Genomic DNA, 10,000 nt, shown 5'->3' on the forward strand with positions numbered 1-10,000 from the left:
GTGTGTGTGTGTGTGTGTGTGTGTGTGTGTGTGTGTGTGTGTGTGTGTGTGTGTGTGTGTGTGTGTGTGTTGCCAACAGTTTTTTTTCTGCAGTTTACCTCTTTAACCTAGGCTTAAATATATGCAAGACAGTTCAGTGTAGGCCGATAAGATGAAAAAAAATATATAATTGAAAGAAAACAAAGATTATATAAGATTGTGTAAATTTCCTAGATGCCACACCACAAGAAAAGCTCCTCTGTCAAGCTTTCAGACCTCCTCTCCACCTATCCCCTCTGAAGAAAAAAATGGTGAATAAAAAAATTAGCGCCATGTCAGCACAGCTTTCTTTGCAAATATCAGCTTGCATCCTTAAGGACATCACTTGAGACAGTAAGAAAAGAGGAAGGATGGGATGGAAGGAAGGAATATAGAGGAGGAGGAGGAGAGAGGAAATGAGATAATTAGATATGTAGAAGAAAGAAAGGAATAAGAAAAAGTAAAGAAAAAAAAGAGTAAAGATAATGAGAATAGGAATGGTGCTTGTGTGTGTGTGTGTGGGAGGGGTATAGGGGAGAGGTGGAGGAGGAGGAAGGAATTAACTGTGAGAGAGAAGATAGGTACAGGGTAAAAGAAGGAAGGAAAATAAAATTAAAAATAAAGTGAATGCTAGGCAAAGGAAAAAGTTGGAGAAATTAGAATAAGAAATGAGGAATGTGGAAAAAAATGTACTTGAAAGACATGTAGAAGGCAGAGGAGGGAAAAGAGAAAAAGATGAGGAGGAGGAAGAGGATGGGTCGTCAGCCTAAGTGCGGCAGCAAGGCGAGGCCTGCTTAGTGCGTGAGCAAAGTGGTGGTGGTGGTGGTAGAGGGTAGGGGGTAGAGGGGGGACTCATGGCATCTGGGCTAGGGCATGAATAAGTTGCCTTTGCTTGTATGTTTGGTCCAGTGAGGGGGATGATAGAGAGGAGGGAGGGAGGGAGGGATAAATGTGTAACTAGAGATGGAAGGAGGGAGGGAGGGAGGGAAGGGCATGGAGGGAGAGGGGGAAGGCCTTTTATCATGTTAAGACAAGTGCCTTGCATCTCTCCCAAAAAGCTGTTGTCTTTGAGATTTTGGTGGGTCTTGGTCAGGGGGGACGGGTATGGCCCTCCAGCAGGGTGTGGGTACATGGGATCTCATTTGTGTATTTATTGATTTTTCTTTAGTCTTTTGATATTTTGAATTATTGTCATTGTTATTACTACAGTTATTATTATTAGAATTTTGTACATGTGGGTTTGTGTGTACTACTCTGAGCGCAAGTGTGAGCATGTATATTGTGATTTTGGCATAGAAATTTGTTTTGTTCCCTATTTTTGTAAGTAATTATTTTGCCAAAGGATTTTTGTAATGAAGAAGGAGTATTACATTATACTATCCAGATAACGTTGATTAATAATACATCAGGTTTCCTTATCGGATATCATTGAGCAAGGAACAAGAGTCAACAAGCCAATAGTCTGAGGGAAAGGGAACCAATAGGTAGATAAGATAAGCCATTCCTCCATCCCCCTACCCTCACCCCACCCCACCCCAGCCTTTACCCTCACCCCTCTTCCCTCACTATTATACCTTATCTCTTATCTTTAACCCCCCACCCCCCACCCCACCCCAACCCAACCCTCGCCTTTCCTTCATCACTCCGCTCCTTCTCTACTGCCTTTCCACTCCAATCACCTTTAGTTGTTGTACTTCACAAGCATTGAAAATTCTTTCTTGTTTATTAACAACGCCTTTTCTGCTCTCTCCCTCTACAGAGGACGACAAACTTCATAATAAGGGACCAATCAAGGTATGTGTATGTTGCTGTTGTTCTATTGATTTTTTTTTATTGTTATGTCAATGTTATTTATGGTTGTAGTGGTAGTTACCACCATCATTACAGAAGTTGTAATTTTTGTAATTGTTATCGCAGGCATCATCCCATAAACATATCACCTTTGCTACCATCACTATCAAGTTACCATCTTCATGTTCATAATCACAAAAGGATAAAACAGTAAGGAAGAAGGAAGGGGTATGATGTATAATTGGTTTTCTTATTATTGTCTTTGTTATATATAGTAGTCATTGCTATTTTTTTAATTGTCGTTATTATTATTATTGTTGTTCTTTTTATTATTATGATGATGATGATTATGATTATGATTATTGTTTTGGTGTAACTATGAGTATTATTAGTATAAACATTGTTTTCATTATTATTATTATAGTTTCTACTATGACTGATGCTGTCATAACACTGGCTACTACTACTGCTAATATTAGCATCATCAGTAATATTGCTATATTCATTGCTCTAAATATCACCATTATTATTGGAGCTATGCACTTGGCATCTCTCAGCAGCATTTGTCACCTTGACATTCTCTCATCCTGTTACTGCCTTTGTAGCATTTGTCCAAGAATAGATGTGTAATGCTTTTGTGACATGCTGAATTAATTTATTTGTTGATGTTATAATGAGTTTTTTGGTTATTATTTTTGTTTTTTATATGTTTAATTGTTATTCTTTGTAGCTTTTATTCATGGATCTTATATTTCTTCATTTTATTATATATATACTTTTCTTTATTTTTATATTTTTTAATTTGTGTTAGAGATAATGCCATTATGCTGGGAATGGCCTGAGTACAACAGGTTACAGGTTAAAGATTTTTTTTCTTTTTCATATTTTGAAAATGTTTTTTTCATCTTAATTATTATATGCAAATTCTTAAAATTTATTTGAATATATGGTCAGTTTATTAACACATTTTAATTTCTTTTTTACTCAGTTTTGATTTACTTTTTTACTTATCATCATCATCATCATCATTATCATTATTATCATTATCATTATCATCATTATATTCATATTTTATTGAAATTCATTGTGATAATGACTTTATCTTTTTTTATAACTTTTTATGCTTGTTTTATAAATTGGTAGCCATGATAAGAGGATTGACGATGCTTTATATGCCATTGATGCTTTTTATGGCATTGATGCTTTATATGGCATTGATGCTTTATATGGCATTGATGAATGTGGTTTATTGATATAAAGTAGATTAATATCATTACCATTTTGTTTTAAATAGATGTGCTCCAGAGACACAAGATGGATTAGGATTACCTGTTAGTTAGAATATATATTATTGACTTCATTTCTTTAGCAAACAGATGAACTCAATTACTGTTCATTTCAGTGACTGTTGGAATTGTATGTAAGATCATATTTTGATATATTTTTTTACATAATGATGAAGAGGGAAAAGGGGAGAAGGAGGAGGAAGAAGAGGGGAGGAGGGGAGGGGAGGAAGAGAGGAAGAAGAGAAAAAGAAGGAAAAGCTGCTCTTAAAATTAAGGGAAGAGTAAATAGGATGATAACTTGATGACGAAGAGGAAGAAAAGAGGAAGACCGAAGACCGAGAAAGAGAGGATAGAAGAGGTGGAGCGAGGTAGAAGGGCTAGGAAAGAAGGAAGTGGAGAGAAAGAAAACATCAATAATAAAACGAGGAAGAAGAGCACAGCAAAGAAGGGCCTGGATCAGTGCGGGCTGGTTGGCCTTCCTGCAGACAAGGGGCTTGGGGGAAGGGGGAGGGGGGTGAAGGGGAGGGGAGGACGGGAGGGAGTATGCTGAGAGAGGAGGGGGCAGGGGAAAGGGAGAGAAGGGATGGGGGAGGAAAGGGGGGAAGGGAGAGAAGATAGGGATGAATAAGGCAGAGGAGTGTGGGAAGGGGGAGGAGGGGAGGGTTAGTTAAGGAAAGGTGAAGGGAGAGATGAGTAGAGAAAGGGCTGGTTAAGTCAAGAGGAAGGGAGAAGGGAGTGGGGAGTGGGGAGAGGACTGGAGACCGGGAAGGGAAGGGGAGGGTAGGGAGGGAAGGGTTCAATTCACACTGTGGTGAGTTTGTCTTTTTAACCCTTGTCTTTTTTTTCGCCCTCTCTTTTTTTCGTCTTCTCATTTTCACTTCCCGTCGGTTCTGCGTCCCTTCTTCGGAGGTCGGATCAGGGGTGTGAATGAGGAGGTGGGTGAGGAAAATGAGTGAAGGGGGGGATGACTGAGGAATAGTCAGTCAGTCAGTCAGTCAGTCAGTCAGTCAGTCAGTCAGTCAGTCAGTCAGTCAGTCAGTCAGTTAGCCAGCCAGCCAGTCAAGTAGACAGACAGACAGACAGACAGACAGACAGACAGACAGACAGACAGACAGACAGACAGACAGACAGACATGCAGTCAAACGGAGTGAGTGACCGGGTGAGCGAGTGAGCGAACCGACCGAATGAGTGCACGATTGGGTGAGTCAATTAAACTAGCAATTAGTTGATTCAGATTTGTGAGCACTTGCGTGTGTGCGTGCATTTTTGCGTGCGTTTTGAGTGGGTAGCCGGAGAGGGAGGCGAACGAAGAGCCCTTAGGTCTGGCGGCTTTATTGTCGGGGAGAACTTCCCGCCCTGAATTATTCACTCCCTCCCTCCTCCCCTCCCTCTTCCCTCCCCACCCTCTCCGAAAGGTCAGGAGATTCTCCTTCTCTCCCTCTCACCCTCTCTCCCTCTCTCCCTCTCTCCCTGTCGGTCTGTCGAACGGCTAATACGGCTGTTGCTTTTGTTATTGATGTCATTATTGCTATTATTACTCATTGTTATTACTATTATGATTATTTCATTGTTATTATTATTATTATTATTATTATTATTATTATTATTATTAATATCATCATCATAATTATTTTATCATTATTATTATTATTAGTAGTAGTAGTAGCAGTAGTAGTAGTATCACCATCACTATCTTTTTCAATGTATTTGTTATTTTGGTTTATTTCTGGTTCTTTTTGCCTGTTTCCGGCCTATGTGTGTCTCCTTTTATTCTTCTCCATGTCAGTCTTCTTAAAGATTGGGGGGGAGGGAGGCAAACAAACAGAGGTCGACATATACTGAAGGACAAGCAAGCAGAGAGAGAGAGAGAGAGAGAGAGAGAGAGAGAGAGAGAGAGAGAGAGAGAGAGAGAGAGAGAGAGAGAGAGAGAGAGAGAGAGAGAGAGAGTGAGTGAGTTTGTGTGTGTGTGTGAGAGAGAGAGAGAGAGAGAGAGAGAGAGAGAGAGAGAGAGAGAGAGAGAGAGAGAGAGAGAGAGAGAGAGAGAGAGAGACCGAGGGATGCACTTGAGGGAGCCGCACTCTTGGGAGACGCACTCATCGCTGAACAAGCGCAGTTTTTCTGGAACATGTGATGCGGGCGGTGCACACGGCACACTGTTACTCGTCGTTGGCTTTGCTCATTCTCTTGCTGGTTCAGTTAATTTCTCACTCACCTCACTCACTTACTCACTCACTTACTCACTCACTTACTCACTCACTTACTCACTCACTCACTCACTCACTCACTCACTCACTCACTCACTCACTCACTCACTCATTCGCTAGCCTATCACATACTCTCGTTCAATTACTATTTACTATTTCATTTACGTACTCGCTTAACTATTAAACTACTCACGCATTTAGTTACTTATTCACTCGCTTCTTCACTTATCTATTCACCGACTCACTTATTCAACCAACGGACTCACTCTGGAAAGGGCGGGCATAGTTTAGTTTGACGGTGACAGATGTAAGATTTTCAAATTGTTATCTTGTGTGTCAGTCAGTTCATTATCATGTCTGCTTGTTTTCTCGCTCTCTCCCTCTCCCTTTCTCTCTCTCTCCCTCCCTCCCTCCCTCCCTCTCCCTCCCCCTTCCCCTTCCTCCCTCTCTCTCCCTCCCTCTCTCCCTCTCTCTACCCCCCCCCTCTCCCTCTCTCTCTCCCTCTCTCTCTCTCTCTCTCTCTCTCTCTCTCTCCTCTCTCTCCTCTCTCTCTCTCTCTCTCTCTCCTCTCCCTCTCTCCCTCCTCCTCTCCTCCTCCCTCCCTCTCCCCTCCTCCCTCCCTCCCTCCCCTCCCTCCCTCCCTCCCTCCCCCTCCCTCTCTCTCTCTCTCTCTCCCTCCCTCTCTTCTCTCCCTCCCTCCCCCTCCCCTCCCCCCTCTCCCTCCCTCCTCTCCTCCCCTCCCCTCCCTCCTCCTTCTCCCCCCCTCTCCCTCTACCTTCCCTCTCTCCTTCTCCCTCTCCCTTCACCCCTCCCTCTCTCCTCCCCTCTCCTCTCTCCTCTCTCTCTCTTCTCTCTCTCTCTCTCTCTCTCTCTCCCTCCCCCTCTCTCCCCCTCTCTCTCTCCCCCCCTCTCTCTCTCCCCCGCTCCCTCTCTCCCTCTCTCTCCCTCTCCCTCTCTCCCCTCTCTCCCTCCCTCTCTCCCTCCCCTCTCTCCTCTCTCCTCTCTCTCTCTCTCTCTCTCTCTCTCTCTCTCTCTCTCTCTCTCTCTCTCTCTCTCTCTCTCTCTCTCTCTCTCTCTCTCTCTCTCTCATATGTAAATACATATGTACATATATAGATAGATAGACAAGTGGATATCAATTATTGTTTATTTTCTTGTCTTTCTATAATCGTTTATGTGATATGTATGATCGTTATTAACTATATAACTGAAATGCATATTGCAATATCTGCTGCAATCCCAATGCGATGAAGTGCCCTCTGATTTGATTATTGGTATATTTCGAATGAATTCGGAATGGAATTGATAATGATGAGGATTTGAGAGGCATATTGCCCCCCTTACTTCATTTGTATTCGCACGTGCAGACGAAAACGTTCCGCAACGTTTGTTCAACTTTAAGGCGTATCTTCAAGAAAAAAGACTGTGCAATCGAACGGAAACCGGAAAGGTCTGAATTCCAATATTATTATGAGGAGGTATAAGGAGAGGGGTGGGTGAAGGGGGGAGGGGGGCTTGGGGAAAGGCAAAACCCTCCCACAATGCACTACGTAAACAAACGGTGACGTCACATGACCGTCGTTTTTGCTCACCTTTAATGTAACACGTGTTTTTCTCACTCTCGCTCTCTCTCTTTCCCTCGCAGGTGAGTGTTGCTAAGTAGTGTCGTGATGTGGGGATCGTATGTTCATTGTGTGTGCGTGCGTGCGTGTGTGTTTGTGTGTATTTACGCACGTGTTTACAGCTCTTGTATGTACCGGAGTTTCCTTTTTTTTAACTTTCATCATTATTTTTATTTCGTTTTAATTGTTACTAGTAGTCTTCCTGGACAGTTAGCCCGAGCCATTGTTTTCTCCCATAATCCCCGGTGGGTCATAGTGCATGAGGTATGGGCAGGGGAAGGGACAGGAGGAGTAGTAACGTGGTGAAGATGATAGGCCTACGATAGGTTTATTTTGCTGAAAAGAGGAGCCAGAAGATTGGCTTTGGCTAAGCTGGTTGATGATGCTGACGTGTGGTTGTTATTCCGGCGATGCCTTTAGCAGGTTTGTTTGTTTGGTTTGTTGATAGTTAGATGTTTCGGTTGTCATAGTTGCCATGGAGCAGAAATGATTTGTTTTTGTTGTTTATTGCGAAAGGAGTTTGCTGTTTTTGAAATGGTCGATTATTGTTATTGGTTATCTTCCCCGCTTTCTCTTTGGGTTTGTGTATCTAGGGACAACATTCTTCTTCTTGAAAGAGGTCGAAAGATCACGGGCCGGCGTGATCTCATTGAGGAGGAGGGCCCGGGGTGGAGGGAGGGGGGGAGGGTAAGCCGAGGAAGTTCATTGGGATTGGAATGTGTGGGTGGACGTTTCTCTTTATATGTGGAATGTTGTTGTTGTTATTTATCTTTCTTAATTGTTTTTTTTTCTTATTGTCTTGTTTCTTTTTTTCCCTTCTCTTCTCTTCATTCCCTTCCCCATAGCTCGCTTTTTCCGTATGTTTTTCCCTTGCTCCCACAGTCCTTCCTCATGTTCATTAAGAAAGAAAACTTCTAACAGATTTATGTAACAGAGATGGTCAATGTATATATGTATATATTTTTTATATATACTGTACATACACACACACACACACACACACACACACACACACACACACACACACACACACACACACACACACACACACACACACACACACACATATACACACATACACACACACACACACACACACACACACACACACACACACACACATATATATATATATATATATATGTATATATATATATATATATATATATATATATATATATATATATATATATATATATATGCAGACCATTAAGTCCCTCCAAACAGTTTTCAGAATATGTGCGTATGTCTGTATGGTCTAATATGCCAGTATTTTTTTCCCTCGTAACTCCCATCTTTGGCCCTCTCTCCTCGACGACCTGTTAAATGAAAAGATGGTGCCTTTTTTCCGCTCTCTAGATTTGAAAATCTTACTTCATACTTTCTTCCTTATCATCTTCCTCTCTTCCCCATCCTTTTAGTATATTTTACTGATGATTTTCCTCGTCTCCTTGTTCTCCCCTGTCCTCCTCTTCCCTCCTCCCTCTCCTCTCCTCTCCTCTCCTCTCCTCTCCTCTCCCCCCGTCCTCCTCCTCTTCCGCCTCCCTTATACTCATCATCATCATCGTCCTTCTCTTCCTCTTTCTCCTCCTCGTCCTCTTCTTCCTCCACCACCACCCGTCCTGCACGGAGGGTCGACAATGGAAAGCGTCCAGTAAGCACTTGATCGCTCCTCACGGACGTGACTACCTGCCTTCTCTCGTCCGTGTCTTGCTGCCTCCTCCTCCTCTTCCTTCTCCTCCACTTTTTCCTCCTCCTCTCCCTCGTCCTCCACTCTCTTCACTTCCTTTTTTCTTCCTCTTTACTCTCTTCCTCCTCCTTTTCCATATCCAACGTCCTATCTGCTCTCTTTCTTTTTTGTCGTACCTTCAACCTCACCTACTCCTACTGCTGCTCCTGCGCCTCTTCCTCCTGCTCCTCCTCCTTCCTCTACTCCTCCTTCTTCTACTCCTCCTCCTCCTCCTCCTCCTCCTCCTCCTCCTCCTCCTCCTCCTCCTCCTCCTCTTATCCTTCTCCTCTCCGTCTACCTCCTTCTCCTCCTCCTTTTTATTCTTCTCTTTTTATCCTTCTCCTCGTATACCTCCTGCCCCTCTTCTCCCACCTCCTCCTCTTCCTCCTCTTATCCTCCTCCTTCTCTTATCCACCTCCTCCCTCCCCCCCTTATCCTCCTCCTCCTCTTATCTTCATCTTATTCTCCTCCTGCCTAACCTCCTCCATATCATCCTCCCCTTCTTATCCTCCTCCACTTCCTCCTCTTATCCCCCCTCCTCCTTTTCCTTCTGATCCTCCTACCCCCTTCCCCCTCCTCCCCTCCTCCCCTCCTCCCCTCCTCCCCTCTCTTTTTCTTTCCCGGCCCTCTCCTCCTCTGAATGTGAAGTCCCTCTCGCCTCTCTTGATTCCCCCCCCCCCCTCCCTGCTCGCTCGAAATTCGCTCTTTGGCTTCTTGTCTTTCTCCTTCGCCTTCCTCTACCTCTGCTTCTTCTTCTATCTTCTTCTTTCTTTTTGTTATTCTCTTTATTCTTTTATTTTATTTTTCTTCTTCAGCTTTTATTCATCATTTTTTCTTCGTCTCTGTTCGAATGGTCCTCTTCTGCTTATTCTTTCGCTTCGTCATGATTTTCCACCTCTCTCCTCTCCTCTACTCTACCTTGCTGTCTCTTCCCTTATCCTCCTCCTGTCTCCTCCTCGTTCTCTCTCCTCCTCCTCCTTATCCCCCTTCCTCTTCTTCTTCATTTTCGTCTCCCAATTTTTCCCCTCTTTCCCCCTCCGCATTCACTTCCACTTCCTCGTGCTCCGTAGTTTTCTACCGCCCCCCCCCTCCCGCTCCTCCCCACAGCCTCCTTTGTTGTCTCCTCATCCTTCTTACCCCTCTCCCTCCTTCTCTCCCTCTCCCTCTCCCTCTCCCTCTCCCTCTCCCTCTCCCTCTCCCTCTCCCTCTCCCTCTCCCTCTCCCTCTCCCTCTCCCTCCTCTGCTTCTCCTCCCCTTCTCTTCCTCCACCCCCTGCCCTTTCTCTCTCCTCTCCTCTTCTGCCTTTGCCTCTCTCCCCCTCTCCCCATCTTTCACTTTCTCTTCTTTTT

Source organism: Penaeus japonicus, unplaced genomic scaffold, assembly GCF_977035675.1.
Source record: "Penaeus japonicus unplaced genomic scaffold, GWHDUDI00000001_assembly GWHDUDI00000011, whole genome shotgun sequence".
NCBI lineage: Eukaryota > Metazoa > Arthropoda > Malacostraca > Decapoda > Penaeidae > Penaeus > Penaeus japonicus.